Below are 23819 nucleotides of genomic sequence, written 5' to 3'. Positions count from 1 at the left end.
GGGGTGGGGGCGGGGGAGAGGGCGGTGCTGGAGGCGGGGATGGGGAGAGGGGTGATGGCGGCGGCGGCAGCGGGGAGAGCAGAGGAGGCTGAATGAGGGAGTATGGCGTTGGCGGCGGCGGGGTCGCGGACGGGGGCGAGTGCAGCGCTGGCGGAGGGGGTGGGGAGCGTGGTGATGGCGGCGGCGGCGGCGGCGGCGGCGGCGCAGAAGCGGGGGCTGATCATGAGCAGCGCTGGCGGCGGCGGCGGCGAGGGAGGGTTGCGAGGTCGGCAATGGCGTCGGCGGCGGCGTTGTGTCGGCGGGGGCAGGAGGGAGGGCAGCGCTGGCGGGGGGTGTGGGAAACGCGGTGATGGCGGGGGCTTTGGTGGTGGCGGCGGGGGCCAGGGCAGCGCTGGTGGCGGCGGCGGCGGCGGCGGCGGTGGCGACCGCCGCTGGGCCAAGGGATCCGGATGACGGCCTGCGGGACTGAAGAGGACGAAGAAGAGTGTGTGGGGGGGGGAGCACTGGCCGACGGGCCTGGTGTGCCGCCGGGGCTGCCAGCTTGTAGTGCCGGGTGGCTGACCGGCCTCTGGCCAGGGGGACCTTCGGCTGGCTGGGCGGCTGCAGAGGGGCAAGGGGCGGCAGGGGTTCGGAGGGAGCCACGCCGGGGCGGCGATGCAAAAGGAGAGGCGAGCAAAAGCCTACAGGTGTTCCCAGGTGGTCTCCCACCCAAGTACTAACCAGGCCCGACCCTGCTTAGCTTCCGAGTTCAGACGAGATCTGGCGCGTTCAGGGCGGTATGGCCTTAGGCGCTGGACCCGGCTCCCGGCGCTCCAAGAGCCTGCTCCCGGCCTGCCTCCTGAGCGCGCGCCATGCTGCTGGGCCGCTCGGGTGGCGAGCATGTCTGCCTGAGCGCCTCCCGCCCGCTCCCCGCCTCCTCCGGACGCCGCTGGTGTGGGCGACGGGCTACTCCTGGCACACAGCGAGGCCCCTTCGCGCCCCCCCAGTGGCTCCACGGGCCTCGGTCACTTCCCTGACTGTGACAGATATCTGGGCGCCCGGGCATCCTGGGACTCCCCAGGCCCCGAACGGCTTTTACCCCGGGCCCCTACCCCAACCCCTCTCATCCCCCATCCCAGCCCCACAACCGCACAGCCCCCCTTGCTGCTGGACTGCCCCCACCTCTCAGGGCCACCGAGGGGGGCGCAGGGTCCTCTCAGTCCCCTCCGGCCCTAGGGACGTGCAACCCAGGCCCTGGCCCTGGCCGGCCCCACCCACTGGCCCAAAGCCAGGGAGAGCCACCCGCGCCACCAGGGTGCAGGAGCTCCGGTCTGCAGCCACCCTTCGTCACAAGCCTTCAGTCTGGGCCCTCGCCCCTCGTCAGCACCCGGAGTCCCGCCCGACCTCCGGTCCCTTCAGTGGCTACACGTCACGTCTCCTGACCCGGGGAGGTGAGAGAGGCCAGAGACGGAGCAAGAGAGTGGCGGAGAGAGACAGACGGGGACTGGGGACAGACTCCCAGAGAGCAGTTTGAGGCTCTGGGCCTCGCGTGGAGGGGTGCTGCGTGGGGGCTGCATGGTCATCAGCTGTGACCGCTTGGCCATCAGCTGTTGCCAGTTGGCCATGGGCCCCCGGAGGTGCTGCGTTGGCCAAGCTAGGAAGCGCGGGTGGTGGACTGCAAATTGCAGAGGGGCGCGGATTGCAGTGGGCCGGCTTGGTGGGTCGACGGTCGGTGTGTCGGTGGGTTGGCAGAGAAACGGCCGACCGGTTGGGGATCGGGCGGCTCCGGCCTGCCGTGTCTCCAAGCCAGCCGCCCGTGAGAAATGGTGCTCTCAGCCCCCTATCCGTGGCTCCGTTGGTGTTCCTTCTTGGCCTCACCATATCCTGCGTTCTTGTGCGGGGACGGGGACTAGAGTCCCCGCAGGACAGGGACCGACAGACAGAACGGGAGGAGGCGTAAGAGGGAGCGAGATGGAAATATACACGTATATGTACACGTATGTATCCCGACATACAGAGAGACATGGACAGAGACAGAAAAAGGGGGCTGGCTCGCGGGAGAGAGCTCCTGAGCGAGAGGCAGAGCCCAACAGGCACGTCACAGAGCCAGAGAGACGTGGGGGGGCCGGGGGGGAGGGACGCACAGGCGGGCACATGGACTGGGACAGACTCGCTGAGGCTGTGTTGAAGTGGCAGCCTCTCCACCGGAGTGTGGTCGTGCCCGGGGCTGGGCTCCACTACAGAGGCAGTGCCCGGGTATTGGCAGTCACCCTTGAAGGCCCCGGGCCAGGCCGGAGGGCCAGTGGGCTCCGAGCCCCGCCCAGGGACCCCCCCCAAGGGAGGAGAGTGGCAGCCCACAGGCACCCTGGTTGTGAGGGTTGTGTGCCTGCGTGCCTGCACTTCCCCTTGTGGTGGTCTCTCCTGGAGTCCAAGGGCGTGCGGTGTGTTTGGGTGCTGCTCCCTCTGTCCCCTGGTTTGACCCGGCTCTTTGTGCCCTGTGTGTTGGGGCCACCACGAACGGCGGGAAGGGAGGGCTCCTGGCTCTTGTGGGCGATGGGAGGGGGCGTGCGGGGGTGTGGGTAGAGGTGCCTGCCGGCGGAGACACAGGCTTGGATAACTGCTGCAGGCTGACGGCCTGCCTCAGCGAAGAGGACTAAGAAGAGGGTGTGGGGTGGAGCCCTGGCCGACGGGCCTGGTGTGCGGCCGGGGCTGCCAGCTTGTAGTGCCGGGTGGCTGACCGGCCTCTGGCCAGGGGGACCTTCGGCTGGCTGGGCGGCTTCAGAGGGGCAAGGGGCGGCAGGGGTTCGGAGGGAGCCACGCCGGGGCGGCGGCGCAAAAGGAGAGGCAAGCAAAAGCCTACAGGTATTCCCAGGCGGTCTCCCATCCAAGTACTAACCAGGCCCCTCCCTGCTTAGCTCCCGAATTCAGAGGAGATCGGGCGCGTTCAGGGTGGTATAGCCGTCGACGCTGGGACCTGGCTCCCCGCGCCCCAAGAGCCTGCTCCCGGACTGCCTCGTGAGCGCGCGCCATGCAGATGCTCCGCTCTGGTGGCGAACATCGACCCGCTGGCCGGCTCCGCCGTCACCGCGTCCCCGTCCAGTCCGGCTCCCCGCCTCCTCCGAATGCCCCTGGCGTGGGCGGCGGGCCACTCCTGGCCCGCAGCGAGGCCACTTCGCGCCACCGGAGGTTCCATGGGACACTGCCATTTCCCTGATGGTGCCAGAAGTCGTGGAACTCTGGCATCCTGGGATTCCCCAGGACCCAGACCGGCATACACCCCGCCCCCCTACCGCCACCAGGTTTACCCCCAACCGCACCCCCAAGACTGGTGGAGGCCTGCACCAGCAGGCAGCCCTGGGCCTGGGAGTTGTGGGAGAACCCCGCGGCGGCGGCGGCGGCGGCGGCGGCGGCGGCGTCCGCGGCGGAGGCAGAGGAGGGTGGCGATGTAGGCAATGGCAACCGCGTGGATGGCTCCAGGGCGGCGATGGCGGCGGCGACAATGGGGGCTTTGACGGTGGGCACTGGGGAGCGGGGAGCGCTGGCGGCGGCGGCGGTGGCGGGAGAGGGCGTGAGGGCGGTGGTGGCGCGGAGGCCGGGAGAGCAGAGGCGGGAGATTGAGGGAGTACGGCAAGGCCGGCGGCTGGGGTGGGGGCGGGGGAGAGGGCGGTGCTGGAGGCGGGGATGGGGAGAGGGGTGATGGCGGCGGCGGCAGCGGGGAGAGCAGAGGAGGCTGAATGAGGGAGTATGGCGTTGGCGGCGGCGGGGTCGCGGACGGGGGCGAGTGCAGCGCTGGCGGAGGGGGTGGGGAGCGTGGTGATGGCGGCGGCGGCGGCGGCGGCGGCGGCGCAGAAGCGGGGGCTGATCATGAGCAGCGCTGGCGGCGGCGGCGGCGAGGGAGGGTTGCGAGGTCGGCAATGGCGTCGGCGGCGGCGTTGTGTCGGCGGGGGCAGGAGGGAGGGCAGCGCTGGCGGGGGGTGTGGGAAACGCGGTGATGGCGGGGGCTTTGGTGGTGGCGGCGGGGGCCAGGGCAGCGCTGGTGGCGGCGGCGGCGGCGGCGGCGGTGGCGACCGCCGCTGGGCCAAGGGATCCGGATGACGGCCTGCGGGACTGAAGAGGACGAAGAAGAGTGTGTGGGGGGGGGAGCACTGGCCGACGGGCCTGGTGTGCCGCCGGGGCTGCCAGCTTGTAGTGCCGGGTGGCTGACCGGCCTCTGGCCAGGGGGACCTTCGGCTGGCTGGGCGGCTGCAGAGGGGCAAGGGGCGGCAGGGGTTCGGAGGGAGCCACGCCGGGGCGGCGATGCAAAAGGAGAGGCGAGCAAAAGCCTACAGGTGTTCCCAGGTGGTCTCCCACCCAAGTACTAACCAGGCCCGACCCTGCTTAGCTTCCGAGTTCAGACGAGATCTGGCGCGTTCAGGGCGGTATGGCCTTAGGCGCTGGACCCGGCTCCCGGCGCTCCAAGAGCCTGCTCCCGGCCTGCCTCCTGAGCGCGCGCCATGCTGCTGGGCCGCTCGGGTGGCGAGCATGTCTGCCTGAGCGCCTCCCGCCCGCTCCCCGCCTCCTCCGGACGCCGCTGGTGTGGGCGACGGGCTACTCCTGGCACACAGCGAGGCCCCTTCGCGCCCCCCCAGTGGCTCCACGGGCCTCGGTCACTTCCCTGACTGTGACAGATATCTGGGCGCCCGGGCATCCTGGGACTCCCCAGGCCCCGAACGGCTTTTACCCCGGGCCCCTACCCCAACCCCTCTCATCCCCCATCCCAGCCCCACAACCGCACAGCCCCCCTTGCTGCTGGACTGCCCCCACCTCTCAGGGCCACCGAGGGGGGCGCAGGGTCCTCTCAGTCCCCTCCGGCCCTAGGGACGTGCAACCCAGGCCCTGGCCCTGGCCGGCCCCACCCACTGGCCCAAAGCCAGGGAGAGCCACCCGCGCCACCAGGGTGCAGGAGCTCCGGTCTGCAGCCACCCTTCGTCACAAGCCTTCAGTCTGGGCCCTCGCCCCTCGTCAGCACCCGGAGTCCCGCCCGACCTCCGGTCCCTTCAGTGGCTACACGTCACGTCTCCTGACCCGGGGAGGTGAGAGAGGCCAGAGACGGAGCAAGAGAGTGGCGGAGAGAGACAGACGGGGACTGGGGACAGACTCCCAGAGAGCAGTTTGAGGCTCTGGGCCTCGCGTGGAGGGGTGCTGCGTGGGGGCTGCATGGTCATCAGCTGTGACCGCTTGGCCATCAGCTGTTGCCAGTTGGCCATGGGCCCCCGGAGGTGCTGCGTTGGCCAAGCTAGGAAGCGCGGGTGGTGGACTGCAAATTGCAGAGGGGCGCGGATTGCAGTGGGCCGGCTTGGTGGGTCGACGGTCGGTGTGTCGGTGGGTTGGCAGAGAAACGGCCGACCGGTTGGGGATCGGGCGGCTCCGGCCTGCCGTGTCTCCAAGCCAGCCGCCCGTGAGAAATGGTGCTCTCAGCCCCCTATCCGTGGCTCCGTTGGTGTTCCTTCTTGGCCTCACCATATCCTGCGTTCTTGTGCGGGGACGGGGACTAGAGTCCCCGCAGGACAGGGACCGACAGACAGAACGGGAGGAGGCGTAAGAGGGAGCGAGATGGAAATATACACGTATATGTACACGTATGTATCCCGACATACAGAGAGACATGGACAGAGACAGAAAAAGGGGGCTGGCTCGCGGGAGAGAGCTCCTGAGCGAGAGGCAGAGCCCAACAGGCACGTCACAGAGCCAGAGAGACGTGGGGGGGCCGGGGGGGAGGGACGCACAGGCGGGCACATGGACTGGGACAGACTCGCTGAGGCTGTGTTGAAGTGGCAGCCTCTCCACCGGAGTGTGGTCGTGCCCGGGGCTGGGCTCCACTACAGAGGCAGTGCCCGGGTATTGGCAGTCACCCTTGAAGGCCCCGGGCCAGGCCGGAGGGCCAGTGGGCTCCGAGCCCCGCCCAGGGACCCCCCCCAAGGGAGGAGAGTGGCAGCCCACAGGCACCCTGGTTGTGAGGGTTGTGTGCCTGCGTGCCTGCACTTCCCCTTGTGGTGGTCTCTCCTGGAGTCCAAGGGCGTGCGGTGTGTTTGGGTGCTGCTCCCTCTGTCCCCTGGTTTGACCCGGCTCTTTGTGCCCTGTGTGTTGGGGCCACCACGAACGGCGGGAAGGGAGGGCTCCTGGCTCTTGTGGGCGATGGGAGGGGGCGTGCGGGGGTGTGGGTAGAGGTGCCTGCCGGCGGAGACACAGGCTTGGATAACTGCTGCAGGCTGACGGCCTGCCTCAGCGAAGAGGACTAAGAAGAGGGTGTGGGGTGGAGCCCTGGCCGACGGGCCTGGTGTGCGGCCGGGGCTGCCAGCTTGTAGTGCCGGGTGGCTGACCGGCCTCTGGCCAGGGGGACCTTCGGCTGGCTGGGCGGCTTCAGAGGGGCAAGGGGCGGCAGGGGTTCGGAGGGAGCCACGCCGGGGCGGCGGCGCAAAAGGAGAGGCAAGCAAAAGCCTACAGGTATTCCCAGGCGGTCTCCCATCCAAGTACTAACCAGGCCCCTCCCTGCTTAGCTCCCGAATTCAGAGGAGATCGGGCGCGTTCAGGGTGGTATAGCCGTCGACGCTGGGACCTGGCTCCCCGCGCCCCAAGAGCCTGCTCCCGGACTGCCTCGTGAGCGCGCGCCATGCAGATGCTCCGCTCTGGTGGCGAACATCGACCCGCTGGCCGGCTCCGCCGTCACCGCGTCCCCGTCCAGTCCGGCTCCCCGCCTCCTCCGAATGCCCCTGGCGTGGGCGGCGGGCCACTCCTGGCCCGCAGCGAGGCCACTTCGCGCCACCGGAGGTTCCATGGGACACTGCCATTTCCCTGATGGTGCCAGAAGTCGTGGAACTCTGGCATCCTGGGATTCCCCAGGACCCAGACCGGCATACACCCCGCCCCCCTACCGCCACCAGGTTTACCCCCAACCGCACCCCCAAGACTGGTGGAGGCCTGCACCAGCAGGCAGCCCTGGGCCTGGGAGTTGTGGGAGAACCCCGCGGCGGCGGCGGCGGCGGCGGCGGCGGCGGCGGCGGCGGCGGCGTCCGCGGCGGAGGCAGGGGAGGGTGGCGATGTAGGCAATGGCAACCGCGTGGATGGCTCCAGGGCGGCGATGGCGGCGGCGACAATGGGGGCTTTGACGGTGGGCACTGGGGAGCGGGGAGCGCTGGCGGCGGCGGCGGTGGCGGGAGAGGGCGTGAGGGCGGTGGTGGCGCGGAGGCCGGGAGAGCAGAGGCGGGAGATTGAGGGAGTACGGCAAGGCCGGCGGCTGGGGTGGGGGCGGGGGAGAGGGCGGTGCTGGAGGCGGGGATGGGGAGAGGGGTGATGGCGGCGGCGGCAGCGGGGAGAGCAGAGGAGGCTGAATGAGGGAGTATGGCGTTGGCGGCGGCGGGGTCGCGGACGGGGGCGAGTGCAGCGCTGGCGGAGGGGGTGGGGAGCGTGGTGATGGCGGCGGCGGCGGCGGCGGCGGCGGCGCAGAAGCGGGGGCTGATCATGAGCAGCGCTGGCGGCGGCGGCGGCGAGGGAGGGTTGCGAGGTCGGCAATGGCGTCGGCGGCGGCGTTGTGTCGGCGGGGGCAGGAGGGAGGGCAGCGCTGGCGGGGGGTGTGGGAAACGCGGTGATGGCGGGGGCTTTGGTGGTGGCGGCGGGGGCCAGGGCAGCGCTGGTGGCGGCGGCGGCGGCGGCGGCGGTGGCGACCGCCGCTGGGCCAAGGGATCCGGATGACGGCCTGCGGGACCGAAGAGGACGAAGAAGAGTGTGTGGGGGGGGAGCACTGGCCGACGGGCCTGGTGTGCCGCCGGGGCTGCCAGCTTGTAGTGCCGGGTGGCTGACCGGCCTCTGGCCAGGGGGACCTTCGGCTGGCTGGGCGGCTGCAGAGGGGCAAGGGGCGGCAGGGGTTCGGAGGGAGCCACGCCGGGGCGGCGATGCAAAAGGAGAGGCGAGCAAAAGCCTACAGGTGTTCCCAGGTGGTCTCCCACCCAAGTACTAACCAGGCCCGACCCTGCTTAGCTTCCGAGTTCAGACGAGATCTGGCGCGTTCAGGGCGGTATGGCCTTAGGCGCTGGACCCGGCTCCCGGCGCTCCAAGAGCCTGCTCCCGGCCTGCCTCCTGAGCGCGCGCCATGCTGCTGGGCCGCTCGGGTGGCGAGCATGTCTGCCTGAGCGCCTCCCGCCCGCTCCCCGCCTCCTCCGGACGCCGCTGGTGTGGGCGACGGGCTACTCCTGGCACACAGCGAGGCCCCTTCGCGCCCCCCCAGTGGCTCCACGGGCCTCGGTCACTTCCCTGACTGTGACAGATATCTGGGCGCCCGGGCATCCTGGGACTCCCCAGGCCCCGAACGGCTTTTACCCCGGGCCCCTACCCCAACCCCTCTCATCCCCCATCCCAGCCCCACAACCGCACAGCCCCCCTTGCTGCTGGACTGCCCCCACCTCTCAGGGCCACCGAGGGGGGCGCAGGGTCCTCTCAGTCCCCTCCGGCCCTAGGGACGTGCAACCCAGGCCCTGGCCCTGGCCGGCCCCACCCACTGGCCCAAAGCCAGGGAGAGCCACCCGCGCCACCAGGGTGCAGGAGCTCCGGTCTGCAGCCACCCTTCGTCACAAGCCTTCAGTCTGGGCCCTCGCCCCTCGTCAGCACCCGGAGTCCCGCCCGACCTCCGGTCCCTTCAGTGGCTACACGTCACATCTCCTGACCCGGGGAGGTGAGAGAGGCCAGAGACGGAGCAAGAGAGTGGCGGAGAGAGACAGACGGGGACTGGGGACAGACTCCCAGAGAGCAGTTTGAGGCTCTGGGCCTCGCGTGGAGGGGTGCTGCGTGGGGGCTGCATGGTCATCAGCTGTGACCGCTTGGCCATCAGCTGTTGCCAGTTGGCCATGGGCCCCCGGAGGTGCTGCGTTGGCCAAGCTAGGAAGCGCGGGTGGTGGACTGCAAATTGCAGAGGGGCGCGGATTGCAGTGGGCCGGCTTGGTGGGTCGACGGTCGGTGTGTCGGTGGGTTGGCAGAGAAACGGCCGACCGGTTGGGGATCGGGCGGCTCCGGCCTGCCGTGTCTCCAAGCCAGCCGCCCGTGAGAAATGGTGCTCTCAGCCCCCTATCCGTGGTTCCGTTGGTGTTCCTTCTTGGCCTCACCATATCCTGCGTTCTTGTGCGGGGACGGGGACTAGAGTCCCCGCAGGACAGGGACCGACAGACAGAACGGGAGGAGGCGTAAGAGGGAGCGAGATGGAAATATACACGTATATGTACACGTATGTATCCCGACATACAGAGAGACATGGACAGAGACAGAAAAAGGGGGCTGGCTCGCGGGAGAGAGCTCCTGAGCGAGAGGCAGAGCCCAACAGGCACGTCACAGAGCCAGAGAGACGTGGGGGGGCCGGGGGGGAGGGACGCACAGGCGGGCACATGGACTGGGACAGACTCGCTGAGGCTGTGTTGAAGTGGCAGCCTCTCCACCGGAGTGTGGTCGTGCCCGGGGCTGGGCTCCACTACAGAGGCAGTGCCCGGGTATTGGCAGTCACCCTTGAAGGCCCCGGGCCAGGCCGGAGGGCCAGTGGGCTCCGAGCCCCGCCCAGGGACCCCCCCCAAGGGAGGAGAGTGGCAGCCCACAGGCACCCTGGTTGTGAGGGTTGTGTGCCTGCGTGCCTGCACTTCCCCTTGTGGTGGTCTCTCCTGGAGTCCAAGGGCGTGCGGTGTGTTTGGGTGCTGCTCCCTCTGTCCCCTGGTTTGACCCGGCTCTTTGTGCCCTGTGTGTTGGGGCCACCACGAACGGCGGGAAGGGAGGGCTCCTGGCTCTTGTGGGCGATGGGAGGGGGCGTGCGGGGGTGTGGGTAGAGGTGCCTGCCGGCGGAGACACAGGCTTGGATAACTGCTGCAGGCTGACGGCCTGCCTCAGCGAAGAGGACTAAGAAGAGGGTGTGGGGTGGAGCCCTGGCCGACGGGCCTGGTGTGCGGCCGGGGCTGCCAGCTTGTAGTGCCGGGTGGCTGACCGGCCTCTGGCCAGGGGGACCTTCGGCTGGCTGGGCGGCTTCAGAGGGGCAAGGGGCGGCAGGGGTTCGGAGGGAGCCACGCCGGGGCGGCGGCGCAAAAGGAGAGGCAAGCAAAAGCCTACAGGTATTCCCAGGCGGTCTCCCATCCAAGTACTAACCAGGCCCCTCCCTGCTTAGCTCCCGAATTCAGAGGAGATCGGGCGCGTTCAGGGTGGTATAGCCGTCGACGCTGGGACCTGGCTCCCCGCGCCCCAAGAGCCTGCTCCCGGACTGCCTCGTGAGCGCGCGCCATGCAGATGCTCCGCTCTGGTGGCGAACATCGACCCGCTGGCCGGCTCCGCCGTCACCGCGTCCCCGTCCAGTCCGGCTCCCCGCCTCCTCCGAATGCCCCTGGCGTGGGCGGCGGGCCACTCCTGGCCCGCAGCGAGGCCACTTCGCGCCACCGGAGGTTCCATGGGACACTGCCATTTCCCTGATGGTGCCAGAAGTCGTGGAACTCTGGCATCCTGGGATTCCCCAGGACCCAGACCGGCATACACCCCGCCCCCCTACCGCCACCAGGTTTACCCCCAACCGCACCCCCAAGACTGGTGGAGGCCTGCACCAGCAGGCAGCCCTGGGCCTGGGAGTTGTGGGAGAACCCCGCGGCGGCGGCGGCGGCGGCGGCGGCGGCGTCCGCGGCGGAGGCAGGGGAGGGTGGCGATGTAGGCAATGGCAACCGCGTGGATGGCTCCAGGGCGGCGATGGCGGCGGCGACAATGGGGGCTTTGACGGTGGGCACTGGGGAGCGGGGAGCGCTGGCGGCGGCGGCGGTGGCGGGAGAGGGCGTGAGGGCGGTGCTGGCGCGGAGGCCGGGAGAGCAGAGGCCGGAGATTGAGGTAGTACGGCAAGGCCGGCGGCTGGGGTGGGGGCGGGGGAGAGGGCGGTGCTGGAGGCGGGGATGGGGAGAGGGGTGATGGCGGCGGCGGCAGCGGGGAGAGCAGAGGAGGCTGAATGAGGGAGTATGGCGTTGGCGGCGGCGGGGTCGCGGACTGGGGCGAGTGCAGCGCTGGCGGAGGGGGTGGGGAGCGTGGTGATGGCGGCGGCGGCGGCGGCGGCGCAGAAGCTGGGGCTGATCATGAGCAGCGCTGGCGGCGGCGGCGGCGTGGGAGGGTTGCGAGGTCGGCAATGGCGTCGGCGGCGGCGTTGTGTCGGCGGGGGCAGGGGGGAGGGCAGCGCTGGTGGGGGGTGTGGGAAACGCGGTGATGGCGGGGGCTTTGGTGGTGGCGGCGGGGGCCAGGGCAGCGCTGGTGGCGGCGGCGGCGGTGGCGACCGCCGCTGGGCCAAGGGATCCGGATGACGGCCTGCGGGACCGAAGAGGACGAAGAAGAGGGTGTGGGGGGGAGCACTGGCCGACGGGCCTGGTGTGCCGCCGGGGCTGCCAGCTTGTAGTGCCGGGTGGCTGACCGGCCTCTGGCCAGGGGGACCTTCGGCTGGCTGGGCGGCTGCAGAGGGGCAAGGGGCGGCAGGGGTTCGGAGGGAGCCACGCCGGGGCGGCGATGCAAAAGGAGAGGCGAGCAAAAGCCTACAGGTGTTCCCAGGTGGTCTCCCACCCAAGTACTAACCAGGCCCGACCCTGCTTAGCTTCCGAGTTCAGACGAGATCTGGCGCGTTCAGGGCGGTATGGCCTTAGGCGCTGGACCCGGCTCCCGGCGCTCCAAGAGCCTGCTCCCGACCTGCCTCCTGAGCGCGCGCCATGCTGCTGGGCCGCTCGGGTGGCGAGCATGTCTGCCTGAGCGCCTCCCGCCCGCTCCCCGCCTCCTCCGGACGCCGCTGGTGTGGGCGACGGGCTACTCCTGGCACACAGCGAGGCCCCTTCGCGCCCCCCCAGTGGCTCCACGGGCCTCGGTCACTTCCCTGACTGTGACAGATATCTGGGCGCCTGGGCATCCTGGGACTCCCCAGGCCCCGAACGGCTTTTACCCCGGGCCCCTACCCCAACCCCTCTCATCCCCCATCCCAGCCCCACAACCGCACAGCCCCCCTTGCTGCTGGACTGCCCCCACCTCTCAGGGCCACCGAGGGGGGCGCAGGGTCCTCTCAGTCCCCTCCGGCCCTAGGGACGTGCAACCCAGGCCCTGGCCCTGGCCGGCCCCACCCACTGGCCCAAAGCCAGGGAGAGCCACCCGCGCCACCAGGGTGCAGGAGCTCCGGTCTGCAGCCACCCTTCGTCACAAGCCTTCAGTCTGGGCCCTCGCCCCTCGTCAGCACCCGGAGTCCCGCCCGACCTCCGGTCCCTTCAGTGGCTACACGTCACGTCTCCTGACCCGGGGAGGTGAGAGAGGCCAGAGACGGAGCAAGAGAGTGGCGGAGAGAGACAGACGGGGACTGGGGACAGACTCCCAGAGAGCAGTTTGAGGCTCTGGGCCTCGCGTGGAGGGGTGCTGCGTGGGGGCTGCATGGTCATCAGCTGTGACCGCTTGGCCATCAGCTGTTGCCAGTTGGCCATGGGCCCCCGGAGGTGCTGCGTTGGCCAAGCTAGGAAGCGCGGGTGGTGGACTGCAAATTGCAGAGGGGCGCGGATTGCAGTGGGCCGGCTTGGTGGGTCGACGGTCGGTGTGTCGGTGGGTTGGCAGAGAAACGGCCGACCGGTTGGGGATCGGGCGGCTCCGGCCTGCCGTGTCTCCAAGCCAGCCGCCCGTGAGAAATGGTGCTCTCAGCCCCCTATCCGTGGCTCCGTTGGTGTTCCTTCTTGGCCTCACCATATCCTGCGTTCTTGTGCGGGGACGGGGACTAGAGTCCCCGCAGGACAGGGACCGACAGACAGAACGGGAGGAGGCGTAAGAGGGAGCGAGATGGAAATATACACGTATATGTACACGTATGTATCCCGACATACAGAGAGACATGGACAGAGACAGAAAAAGGGGGCTGGCTCGCGGGAGAGAGCTCCTGAGCGAGAGGCAGAGCCCAACAGGCACGTCACAGAGCCAGAGAGACGTGGGGGGGCCGGGGGGGAGGGACGCACAGGCGGGCACATGGACTGGGACAGACTCGCTGAGGCTGTGTTGAAGTGGCAGCCTCTCCACCGGAGTGTGGTCGTGCCCGGGGCTGGGCTCCACTACAGAGGCAGTGCCCGGGTATTGGCAGTCACCCTTGAAGGCCCCGGGCCAGGCCGGAGGGCCAGTGGGCTCCGAGCCCCGCCCAGGGACCCCCCCCAAGGGAGGAGAGTGGCAGCCCACAGGCACCCTGGTTGTGAGGGTTGTGTGCCTGCGTGCCTGCACTTCCCCTTGTGGTGGTCTCTCCTGGAGTCCAAGGGCGTGCGGTGTGTTTGGGTGCTGCTCCCTCTGTCCCCTGGTTTGACCCGGCTCTTTGTGCCCTGTGTGTTGGGGCCACCACGAACGGCGGGAAGGGAGGGCTCCTGGCTCTTGTGGGCGATGGGAGGGGGCGTGCGGGGGTGTGGGTAGAGGTGCCTGCCGGCGGAGACACAGGCTTGGATAACTGCTGCAGGCTGACGGCCTGCCTCAGCGAAGAGGACTAAGAAGAGGGTGTGGGGTGGAGCCCTGGCCGACGGGCCTGGTGTGCGGCCGGGGCTGCCAGCTTGTAGTGCCGGGTGGCTGACCGGCCTCTGGCCAGGGGGACCTTCGGCTGGCTGGGCGGCTTCAGAGGGGCAAGGGGCGGCAGGGGTTCGGAGGGAGCCACGCCGGGGCGGCGGCGCAAAAGGAGAGGCAAGCAAAAGCCTACAGGTATTCCCAGGCGGTCTCCCATCCAAGTACTAACCAGGCCCCTCCCTGCTTAGCTCCCGAATTCAGAGGAGATCGGGCGCGTTCAGGGTGGTATAGCCGTCGACGCTGGGACCTGGCTCCCCGCGCCCCAAGAGCCTGCTCCCGGACTGCCTCGTGAGCGCGCGCCATGCAGATGCTCCGCTCTGGTGGCGAACATCGACCCGCTGGCCGGCTCCGCCGTCACCGCGTCCCCGTCCAGTCCGGCTCCCCGCCTCCTCCGAATGCCCCTGGCGTGGGCGGCGGGCCACTCCTGGCCCGCAGCGAGGCCACTTCGCGCCACCGGAGGTTCCATGGGACACTGCCATTTCCCTGATGGTGCCAGAAGTCGTGGAACTCTGGCATCCTGGGATTCCCCAGGACCCAGACCGGCATACACCCCGCCCCCCTACCGCCACCAGGTTTACCCCCAACCGCACCCCCAAGACTGGTGGAGGCCTGCACCAGCAGGCAGCCCTGGGCCTGGGAGTTGTGGGAGAACCCCGCGGCGGCGGCGGCGGCGGCGGCGGCGTCCGCGGCGGAGGCAGGGGAGGGTGGCGATGTAGGCAATGGCAACCGCGTGGATGGCTCCAGGGCGGCGATGGCGGCGGCGACAATGGGGGCTTTGACGGTGGGCACTGGGGAGCGGGGAGCGCTGGCGGCGGCGGCGGTGGCGGGAGAGGGCGTGAGGGCGGTGCTGGCGCGGAGGCCGGGAGAGCAGAGGCCGGAGATTGAGGTAGTACGGCAAGGCCGGCGGCTGGGGTGGGGGCGGGGGAGAGGGCGGTGCTGGAGGCGGGGATGGGGAGAGGGGTGATGGCGGCGGCGGCAGCGGGGAGAGCAGAGGAGGCTGAATGAGGGAGTATGGCGTTGGCGGCGGCGGGGTCGCGGACTGGGGCGAGTGCAGCGCTGGCGGAGGGGGTGGGGAGCGTGGTGATGGCGGCGGCGGCGGCGGCGGCGCAGAAGCTGGGGCTGATCATGAGCAGCGCTGGCGGCGGCGGCGGCGAGGGAGGGTTGCGAGGTCGGCAATGGCGTCGGCGGCGGCGTTGTGTCGGCGGGGGCAGGGGGGAGGGCAGCGCTGGTGGGGGGTGTGGGAAACGCGGTGATGGCGGGGGCTTTGGTGGTGGCGGCGGGGGCCAGGGCAGCGCTGGTGGCGGCGGCGGCGGTGGCGACCGCCGCTGGGCCAAGGGATCCGGATGACGGCCTGCGGGACCGAAGAGGACGAAGAAGAGGGTGTGGGGGGGAGCACTGGCCGACGGGCCTGGTGTGCCGCCGGGGCTGCCAGCTTGTAGTGCCGGGTGGCTGACCGGCCTCTGGCCAGGGGGACCTTCGGCTGGCTGGGCGGCTGCAGAGGGGCAAGGGGCGGCAGGGGTTCGGAGGGAGCCACGCCGGGGCGGCGATGCAAAAGGAGAGGCGAGCAAAAGCCTACAGGTGTTCCCAGGTGGTCTCCCACCCAAGTACTAACCAGGCCCGACCCTGCTTAGCTTCCGAGTTCAGACGAGATCTGGCGCGTTCAGGGCGGTATGGCCTTAGGCGCTGGACCCGGCTCCCGGCGCTCCAAGAGCCTGCTCCCGACCTGCCTCCTGAGCGCGCGCCATGCTGCTGGGCCGCTCGGGTGGCGAGCATGTCTGCCTGAGCGCCTCCCGCCCGCTCCCCGCCTCCTCCGGACGCCGCTGGTGTGGGCGACGGGCTACTCCTGGCACACAGCGAGGCCCCTTCGCGCCCCCCCAGTGGCTCCACGGGCCTCGGTCACTTCCCTGACTGTGACAGATATCTGGGCGCCCGGGCATCCTGGGACTCCCCAGGCCCCGAACGGCTTTTACCCCGGGCCCCTACCCCAACCCCTCTCATCCCCCATCCCAGCCCCACAACCGCACAGCCCCCCTTGCTGCTGGACTGCCCCCACCTCTCAGGGCCACCGAGGGGGGCGCAGGGTCCTCTCAGTCCCCTCCGGCCCTAGGGACGTGCAACCCAGGCCCTGGCCCTGGCCGGCCCCACCCACTGGCCCAAAGCCAGGGAGAGCCACCCGCGCCACCAGGGTGCAGGAGCTCCGGTCTGCAGCCACCCTTCGTCACAAGCCTTCAGTCTGGGCCCTCGCCCCTCGTCAGCACCCGGAGTCCCGCCCGACCTCCGGTCCCTTCAGTGGCTACACGTCACGTCTCCTGACCCGGGGAGGTGAGAGAGGCCAGAGACGGAGCAAGAGAGTGGCGGAGAGAGACAGACGGGGACTGGGGACAGACTCCCAGAGAGCAGTTTGAGGCTCTGGGCCTCGCGTGGAGGGGTGCTGCGTGGGGGCTGCATGGTCATCAGCTGTGACCGCTTGGCCATCAGCTGTTGCCAGTTGGCCATGGGCCCCCGGAGGTGCTGCGTTGGCCAAGCTAGGAAGCGCGGGTGGTGGACTGCAAATTGCAGAGGGGCGCGGATTGCAGTGGGCCGGCTTGGTGGGTCGACGGTCGGTGTGTCGGTGGGTTGGCAGAGAAACGGCCGACCGGTTGGGGATCGGGCGGCTCCGGCCTGCCGTGTCTCCAAGCCAGCCGCCCGTGAGAAATGGTGCTCTCAGCCCCCTATCCGTGGCTCCGTTGGTGTTCCTTCTTGGCCTCACCATATCCTGCGTTCTTGTGCGGGGACGGGGACTAGAGTCCCCGCAGGACAGGGACCGACAGACAGAACGGGAGGAGGCGTAAGAGGGAGCGAGATGGAAATATACACGTATATGTACACGTATGTATCCCGACATACAGAGAGACATGGACAGAGACAGAAAAAGGGGGCTGGCTCGCGGGAGAGAGCTCCTGAGCGAGAGGCAGAGCCCAACAGGCACGTCACAGAGCCAGAGAGACGTGGGGGGGCCGGGGGGGAGGGACGCACAGGCGGGCACATGGACTGGGACAGACTCGCTGAGGCTGTGTTGAAGTGGCAGCCTCTCCACCGGAGTGTGGTCGTGCCCGGGGCTGGGCTCCACTACAGAGGCAGTGCCCGGGTATTGGCAGTCACCCTTGAAGGCCCCGGGCCAGGCCGGAGGGCCAGTGGGCTCCGAGCCCCGCCCAGGGACCCCCCCCAAGGGAGGAGAGTGGCAGCCCACAGGCACCCTGGTTGTGAGGGTTGTGTGCCTGCGTGCCTGCACTTCCCCTTGTGGTGGTCTCTCCTGGAGTCCAAGGGCGTGCGGTGTGTTTGGGTGCTGCTCCCTCTGTCCCCTGGTTTGACCCGGCTCTTTGTGCCCTGTGTGTTGGGGCCACCACGAACGGCGGGAAGGGAGGGCTCCTGGCTCTTGTGGGCGATGGGAGGGGGCGTGCGGGGGTGTGGGTAGAGGTGCCTGCCGGCGGAGACACAGGCTTGGATAACTGCTGCAGGCTGACGGCCTGCCTCAGCGAAGAGGACTAAGAAGAGGGTGTGGGGTGGAGCCCTGGCCGACGGGCCTGGTGTGCGGCCGGGGCTGCCAGCTTGTAGTGCCGGGTGGCTGACCGGCCTCTGGCCAGGGGGACCTTCGGCTGGCTGGGCGGCTTCAGAGGGGCAAGGGGCGGCAGGGGTTCGGAGGGAGCCACGCCGGGGCGGCGGCGCAAAAGGAGAGGCAAGCAAAAGCCTACAGGTATTCCCAGGCGGTCTCCCATCCAAGTACTAACCAGGCCCCTCCCTGCTTAGCTCCCGAATTCAGAGGAGATCGGGCGCGTTCAGGGTGGTATAGCCGTCGACGCTGGGACCTGGCTCCCCGCGCCCCAAGAGCCTGCTCCCGGACTGCCTCGTGAGCGCGCGCCATGCAGATGCTCCGCTCTGGTGGCGAACATCGACCCGCTGGCCGGCTCCGCCGTCACCGCGTCCCCGTCCAGTCCGGCTCCCCGCCTCCTCCGAATGCCCCTGGCGTGGGCGGCGGGCCACTCCTGGCCCGCAGCGAGGCCACTTCGCGCCACCGGAGGTTCCATGGGACACTGCCATTTCCCTGATGGTGCCAGAAGTCGTGGAACTCTGGCATCCTGGGATTCCCCAGGACCCAGACCGGCATACACCCCGCCCCCCTACCGCCACCAGGTTTACCCCCAACCGCACCCCCAAGACTGGTGGAGGCCTGCACCAGCAGGCAGCCCTGGGCCTGGGAGTTGTGGGAGAACCCCGCGGCGGCGGCGGCGGCGGCGGCGGCGGCGGCGTCCGCGGCGGAGGCAGAGGAGGGTGGCGATGTAGGCAATGGCAACCGCGTGGATGGCTCCAGGGCGGCGATGGCGGCGGCGACAATGGGGGCTTTGACGGTGGGCACTGGGGAGCGGGGAGCGCTGGCGGCGGCGGCGGTGGCGGGAGAGGGCGTGAGGGCGGTGGTGGCGCGGAGGCCGGGAGAGCAGAGGCGGGAGATTGAGGGAGTACGGCAAGGCCGGCGGCTGGGGTGGGGGCGGGGGAGAGGGCGGTGCTGGAGGCGGGGATGGGGAGAGGGGTGATGGCGGCGGCGGCAGCGGGGAGAGCAGAGGAGGCTGAATGAGGGAGTATGGCGTTGGCGGCGGCGGGGTCGCGGACGGGGGCGAGTGCAGCGCTGGCGGAGGGGGTGGGGAGCGTGGTGATGGCGGCGGCGGCGGCGGCGGCGGCGGCGCAGAAGCGGGGGCTGATCATGAGCAGCGCTGGCGGCGGCGGCGGCGAGGGAGGGTTGCGAGGTCGGCAATGGCGTCGGCGGCGGCGTTGTGTCGGCGGGGGCAGGAGGGAGGGCAGCGCTGGCGGGGGGTGTGGGAAACGCGGTGATGGCGGGGGCTTTGGTGGTGGCGGCGGGGGCCAGGGCAGCGCTGGTGGCGGCGGCGGCGGCGGCGGCGGTGGCGACCGCCGCTGGGCCAAGGGATCCGGATGACGGCCTGCGGGACTGAAGAGGACGAAGAAGAGTGTGTGGGGGGGGGAGCACTGGCCGACGGGCCTGGTGTGCCGCCGGGGCTGCCAGCTTGTAGTGCCGGGTGGCTGACCGGCCTCTGGCCAGGGGGACCTTCGGCTGGCTGGGCGGCTGCAGAGGGGCAAGGGGCGGCAGGGGTTCGGAGGGAGCCACGCCGGGGCGGCGATGCAAAAGGAGAGGCGAGCAAAAGCCTACAGGTGTTCCCAGGTGGTCTCCCACCCAAGTACTAACCAGGCCCGACCCTGCTTAGCTTCCGAGTTCAGACGAGATCTGGCGCGTTCAGGGCGGTATGGCCTTAGGCGCTGGACCCGGCTCCCGGCGCTCCAAGAGCCTGCTCCCGGCCTGCCTCCTGAGCGCGCGCCATGCTGCTGGGCCGCTCGGGTGGCGAGCATGTCTGCCTGAGCGCCTCCCGCCCGCTCCCCGCCTCCTCCGGACGCCGCTGGTGTGGGCGACGGGCTACTCCTGGCACACAGCGAGGCCCCTTCGCGCCCCCCCAGTGGCTCCACGGGCCTCGGTCACTTCCCTGACTGTGACAGATATCTGGGCGCCCGGGCATCCTGGGACTCCCCAGGCCCCGAACGGCTTTTACCCCGGGCCCCTACCCCAACCCCTCTCATCCCCCATCCCAGCCCCACAACCGCACAGCCCCCCTTGCTGCTGGACTGCCCCCACCTCTCAGGGCCACCGAGGGGGGCGCAGGGTCCTCTCAGTCCCCTCCGGCCCTAGGGACGTGCAACCCAGGCCCTGGCCCTGGCCGGCCCCACCCACTGGCCCAAAGCCAGGGAGAGCCACCCGCGCCACCAGGGTGCAGGAGCTCCGGTCTGCAGCCACCCTTCGTCACAAGCCTTCAGTCTGGGCCCTCGCCCCTCGTCAGCACCCGGAGTCCCGCCCGACCTCCGGTCCCTTCAGTGGCTACACGTCACGTCTCCTGACCCGGGGAGGTGAGAGAGGCCAGAGACGGAGCAAGAGAGTGGCGGAGAGAGACAGACGGGGACTGGGGACAGACTCCCAGAGAGCAGTTTGAGGCTCTGGGCCTCGCGTGGAGGGGTGCTGCGTGGGGGCTGCATGGTCATCAGCTGTGACCGCTTGGCCATCAGCTGTTGCCAGTTGGCCATGGGCCCCCGGAGGTGCTGCGTTGGCCAAGCTAGGAAGCGCGGGTGGTGGACTGCAAATTGCAGAGGGGCGCGGATTGCAGTGGGCCGGCTTGGTGGGTCGACGGTCGGTGTGTCGGTGGGTTGGCAGAGAAACGGCCGACCGGTTGGGGATCGGGCGGCTCCGGCCTGCCGTGTCTCCAAGCCAGCCGCCCGTGAGAAATGGTGCTCTCAGCCCCCTATCCGTGGCTCCGTTGGTGTTCCTTCTTGGCCTCACCATATCCTGCGTTCTTGTGCGGGGACGGGGACTAGAGTCCCCGCAGGACAGGGACCGACAGACAGAACGGGAGGAGGCGTAAGAGGGAGCGAGATGGAAATATACACGTATATGTACACGTATGTATCCCGACATACAGAGAGACATGGACAGAGACAGAAAAAGGGGGCTGGCTCGCGGGAGAGAGCTCCTGAGCGAGAGGCAGAGCCCAACAGGCACGTCACAGAGCCAGAGAGACGTGGGGGGGCCGGGGGGGAGGGACGCACAGGCGGGCACATGGACTGGGACAGACTCGCTGAGGCTGTGTTGAAGTGGCAGCCTCTCCACCGGAGTGTGGTCGTGCCCGGGGCTGGGCTCCACTACAGAGGCAGTGCCCGGGTATTGGCAGTCACCCTTGAAGGCCCCGGGCCAGGCCGGAGGGCCAGTGGGCTCCGAGCCCCGCCCAGGGACCCCCCCCAAGGGAGGAGAGTGGCAGCCCACAGGCACCCTGGTTGTGAGGGTTGTGTGCCTGCGTGCCTGCACTTCCCCTTGTGGTGGTCTCTCCTGGAGTCCAAGGGCGTGCGGTGTGTTTGGGTGCTGCTCCCTCTGTCCCCTGGTTTGACCCGGCTCTTTGTGCCCTGTGTGTTGGGGCCACCACGAACGGCGGGAAGGGAGGGCTCCTGGCTCTTGTGGGCGATGGGAGGGGGCGTGCGGGGGTGTGGGTAGAGGTGCCTGCCGGCGGAGACACAGGCTTGGATAACTGCTGCAGGCTGACGGCCTGCCTCAGCGAAGAGGACTAAGAAGAGGGTGTGGGGTGGAGCCCTGGCCGACGGGCCTGGTGTGCGGCCGGGGCTGCCAGCTTGTAGTGCCGGGTGGCTGACCGGCCTCTGGCCAGGGGGACCTTCGGCTGGCTGGGCGGCTTCAGAGGGGCAAGGGGCGGCAGGGGTTCGGAGGGAGCCACGCCGGGGCGGCGGCGCAAAAGGAGAGGCAAGCAAAAGCCTACAGGTATTCCCAGGCGGTCTCCCATCCAAGTACTAACCAGGCCCCTCCCTGCTTAGCTCCCGAATTCAGAGGAGATCGGGCGCGTTCAGGGTGGTATAGCCGTCGACGCTGGGACCTGGCTCCCCGCGCCCCAAGAGCCTGCTCCCGGACTGCCTCGTGAGCGCGCGCCATGCAGATGCTCCGCTCTGGTGGCGAACATCGACCCGCTGGCCGGCTCCGCCGTCACCGCGTCCCCGTCCAGTCCGGCTCCCCGCCTCCTCCGAATGCCCCTGGCGTGGGCGGCGGGCCACTCCTGGCCCGCAGCGAGGCCACTTCGCGCCACCGGAGGTTCCATGGGACACTGCCATTTCCCTGATGGTGCCAGAAGTCGTGGAACTCTGGCATCCTGGGATTCCCCAGGACCCAGACCGGCATACACCCCGCCCCCCTACCGCCACCAGGTTTACCCCCAACCGCACCCCCAAGACTGGTGGAGGCCTGCACCAGCAGGCAGCCCTGGGCCTGGGAGTTGTGGGAGAACCCCGCGGCGGCGGCGGCGGCGGCGGCGGCGGCGGCGGCGGCGTCCGCGGCGGAGGCAGGGGAGGGTGGCGATGTAGGCAATGGCAACCGCGTGGATGGCTCCAGGGCGGCGATGGCGGCGGCGACAATGGGGGCTTTGACGGTGGGCACTGGGGAGCGGGGAGCGCTGGCGGCGGCGGCGGTGGCGGGAGAGGGCGTGAGGGCGGTGGTGGCGCGGAGGCCGGGAGAGCAGAGGCGGGAGATTGAGGGAGTACGGCAAGGCCGGCGGCTGGGGTGGGGGCGGGGGAGAGGGCGGTGCTGGAGGCGGGGATGGGGAGAGGGGTGATGGCGGCGGCGGCAGCGGGGAGAGCAGAGGAGGCTGAATGAGGGAGTATGGCGTTGGCGGCGGCGGGGTCGCGGACGGGGGCGAGTGCAGCGCTGGCGGAGGGGGTGGGGAGCGTGGTGATGGCGGCGGCGGCGGCGGCGGCGGCGGCGCAGAAGCGGGGGCTGATCATGAGCAGCGCTGGCGGCGGCGGCGGCGAGGGAGGGTTGCGAGGTCGGCAATGGCGTCGGCGGCGGCGTTGTGTCGGCGGGGGCAGGAGGGAGGGCAGCGCTGGCGGGGGGTGTGGGAAACGCGGTGATGGCGGGGGCTTTGGTGGTGGCGGCGGGGGCCAGGGCAGCGCTGGTGGCGGCGGCGGCGGCGGCGGCGGTGGCGACCGCCGCTGGGCCAAGGGATCCGGATGACGGCCTGCGGGACCGAAGAGGACGAAGAAGAGTGTGTGGGGGGGGGAGCACTGGCCGACGGGCCTGGTGTGCCGCCGGGGCTGCCAGCTTGTAGTGCCGGGTGGCTGACCGGCCTCTGGCCAGGGGGACCTTCGGCTGGCTGGGCGGCTGCAGAGGGGCAAGGGGCGGCAGGGGTTCGGAGGGAGCCACGCCGGGGCGGCGATGCAAAAGGAGAGGCGAGCAAAAGCCTACAGGTGTTCCCAGGTGGTCTCCCACCCAAGTACTAACCAGGCCCGACCCTGCTTAGCTTCCGAGTTCAGACGAGATCTGGCGCGTTCAGGGCGGTATGGCCTTAGGCGCTGGACCCGGCTCCCGGCGCTCCAAGAGCCTGCTCCCGACCTGCCTCCTGAGCGCGCGCCATGCTGCTGGGCCGCTCGGGTGGCGAGCATGTCTGCCTGAGCGCCTCCCGCCCGCTCCCCGCCTCCTCCGGACGCCGCTGGTGTGGGCGACGGGCTACTCCTGGCACACAGCGAGGCCCCTTCGCGCCCCCCCAGTGGCTCCACGGGCCTCGGTCACTTCCCTGACTGTGACAGATATCTGGGCGCCCGGGCATCCTGGGACTCCCCAGGCCCCGAACGGCTTTTACCCCGGGCCCCTACCCCAACCCCTCTCATCCCCCATCCCAGCCCCACAACCGCACAGCCCCCCTTGCTGCTGGACTGCCCCCACCTCTCAGGGCCACCGAGGGGGGCGCAGGGTCCTCTCAGTCCCCTCCGGCCCTAGGGACGTGCAACCCAGGCCCTGGCCCTGGCCGGCCCCACCCACTGGCCCAAAGCCAGGGAGAGCCACCCGCGCCACCAGGGTGCAGGAGCTCCGGTCTGCAGCCACCCTTCGTCACAAGCCTTCAGTCTGGGCCCTCGCCCCTCGTCAGCACCCGGAGTCCCGCCCGACCTCCGGTCCCTTCAGTGGCTACACGTCACGTCTCCTGACCCGGGGAGGTGAGAGAGGCCAGAGACGGAGCAAGAGAGTGGCGGAGAGAGACAGACGGGGACTGGGGACAGACTCCCAGAGAGCAGTTTGAGGCTCTGGGCCTCGCGTGGAGGGGTGCTGCGTGGGGGCTGCATGGTCATCAGCTGTGACCGCTTGGCCATCAGCTGTTGCCAGTTGGCCATGGGCCCCCGGAGGTGCTGCGTTGGCCAAGCTAGGAAGCGCGGGTGGTGGACTGCAAATTGCAGAGTGGCGCGGATTGCAGTGGGCCGGCTTGGTGGGTCGACGGTCGGTGTGTCGGTGGGTTGGCAGAGAAACGGCCGACCGGTTGGGGATCGGGCGGCTCCGGCCTGCCGTGTCTCCAAGCCAGCCGCCCGTGAGAAATGGTGCTCTCAGCCCCCTATCCGTGGCTCCGTTGGTGTTCCTTCTTGGCCTCACCATATCCTGCGTTCTTGTGCGGGGACGGGGACTAGAGTCCCCGCAGGACAGGGACCGACAGACAGAACGGGAGGAGGCGTAAGAGGGAGCGAGATGGAAATATACACGTATATGTACACGTATGTATCCCGACATACAGAGAGACATGGACAGAGACAGAAAAAGGGGGCTGGCTCGCGGGAGAGAGCTCCTGAGCGAGAGGCAGAGCCCAACAGGCACGTCACAGAGCCAGAGAGACGTGGGGGGGCCGGGGGGGAGGGAC

At 69.9% G+C, this 23819-nt stretch overlaps 13 pseudogenes; all 13 read right to left on the bottom strand.

Annotated features, from left to right (window-relative positions):
• Nucleotides 1-670: 670 nt before the first annotated feature.
• On the bottom strand, nucleotides 671-790 carry LOC148758151 (5S ribosomal RNA; annotated as a pseudogene).
• A 2035-nt stretch (nucleotides 791-2825) lies between these two features.
• Nucleotides 2826-2945, bottom strand: LOC148758150 (5S ribosomal RNA; annotated as a pseudogene).
• A 1346-nt stretch (nucleotides 2946-4291) lies between these two features.
• On the bottom strand, nucleotides 4292-4411 carry LOC148758149 (5S ribosomal RNA; annotated as a pseudogene).
• A 2035-nt stretch (nucleotides 4412-6446) lies between these two features.
• LOC148758148 (5S ribosomal RNA) lies at nucleotides 6447-6566 on the bottom strand (annotated as a pseudogene).
• A 1357-nt stretch (nucleotides 6567-7923) lies between these two features.
• LOC148758147 (5S ribosomal RNA) lies at nucleotides 7924-8043 on the bottom strand (annotated as a pseudogene).
• A 2035-nt stretch (nucleotides 8044-10078) lies between these two features.
• LOC148758146 (5S ribosomal RNA) lies at nucleotides 10079-10198 on the bottom strand (annotated as a pseudogene).
• Nucleotides 10199-11524: 1326 nt separating this feature from the next.
• LOC148758145 (5S ribosomal RNA) lies at nucleotides 11525-11644 on the bottom strand (annotated as a pseudogene).
• Nucleotides 11645-13679: 2035 nt separating this feature from the next.
• On the bottom strand, nucleotides 13680-13799 carry LOC148758144 (5S ribosomal RNA; annotated as a pseudogene).
• A 1323-nt stretch (nucleotides 13800-15122) lies between these two features.
• On the bottom strand, nucleotides 15123-15242 carry LOC148758143 (5S ribosomal RNA; annotated as a pseudogene).
• Nucleotides 15243-17277: 2035 nt separating this feature from the next.
• Nucleotides 17278-17397, bottom strand: LOC148758142 (5S ribosomal RNA; annotated as a pseudogene).
• Nucleotides 17398-18743: 1346 nt separating this feature from the next.
• Nucleotides 18744-18863, bottom strand: LOC148758141 (5S ribosomal RNA; annotated as a pseudogene).
• Nucleotides 18864-20898: 2035 nt separating this feature from the next.
• LOC148758140 (5S ribosomal RNA) lies at nucleotides 20899-21018 on the bottom strand (annotated as a pseudogene).
• A 1352-nt stretch (nucleotides 21019-22370) lies between these two features.
• On the bottom strand, nucleotides 22371-22490 carry LOC148758139 (5S ribosomal RNA; annotated as a pseudogene).
• Nucleotides 22491-23819: the final 1329 nt, after the last annotated feature.

The sequence above is a fragment of the Rhinolophus sinicus genome, chromosome 6 (assembly GCF_057876585.1).
Source record: "Rhinolophus sinicus isolate RSI-liver-muscle chromosome 6, RSI-T2T, whole genome shotgun sequence".
NCBI classification, from domain to species: domain Eukaryota; kingdom Metazoa; phylum Chordata; class Mammalia; order Chiroptera; family Rhinolophidae; genus Rhinolophus; species Rhinolophus sinicus.
The sequence above is the reverse complement of the archived record's forward strand: the minus strand, read 5'-3'. Positions and strand labels throughout refer to the sequence as shown.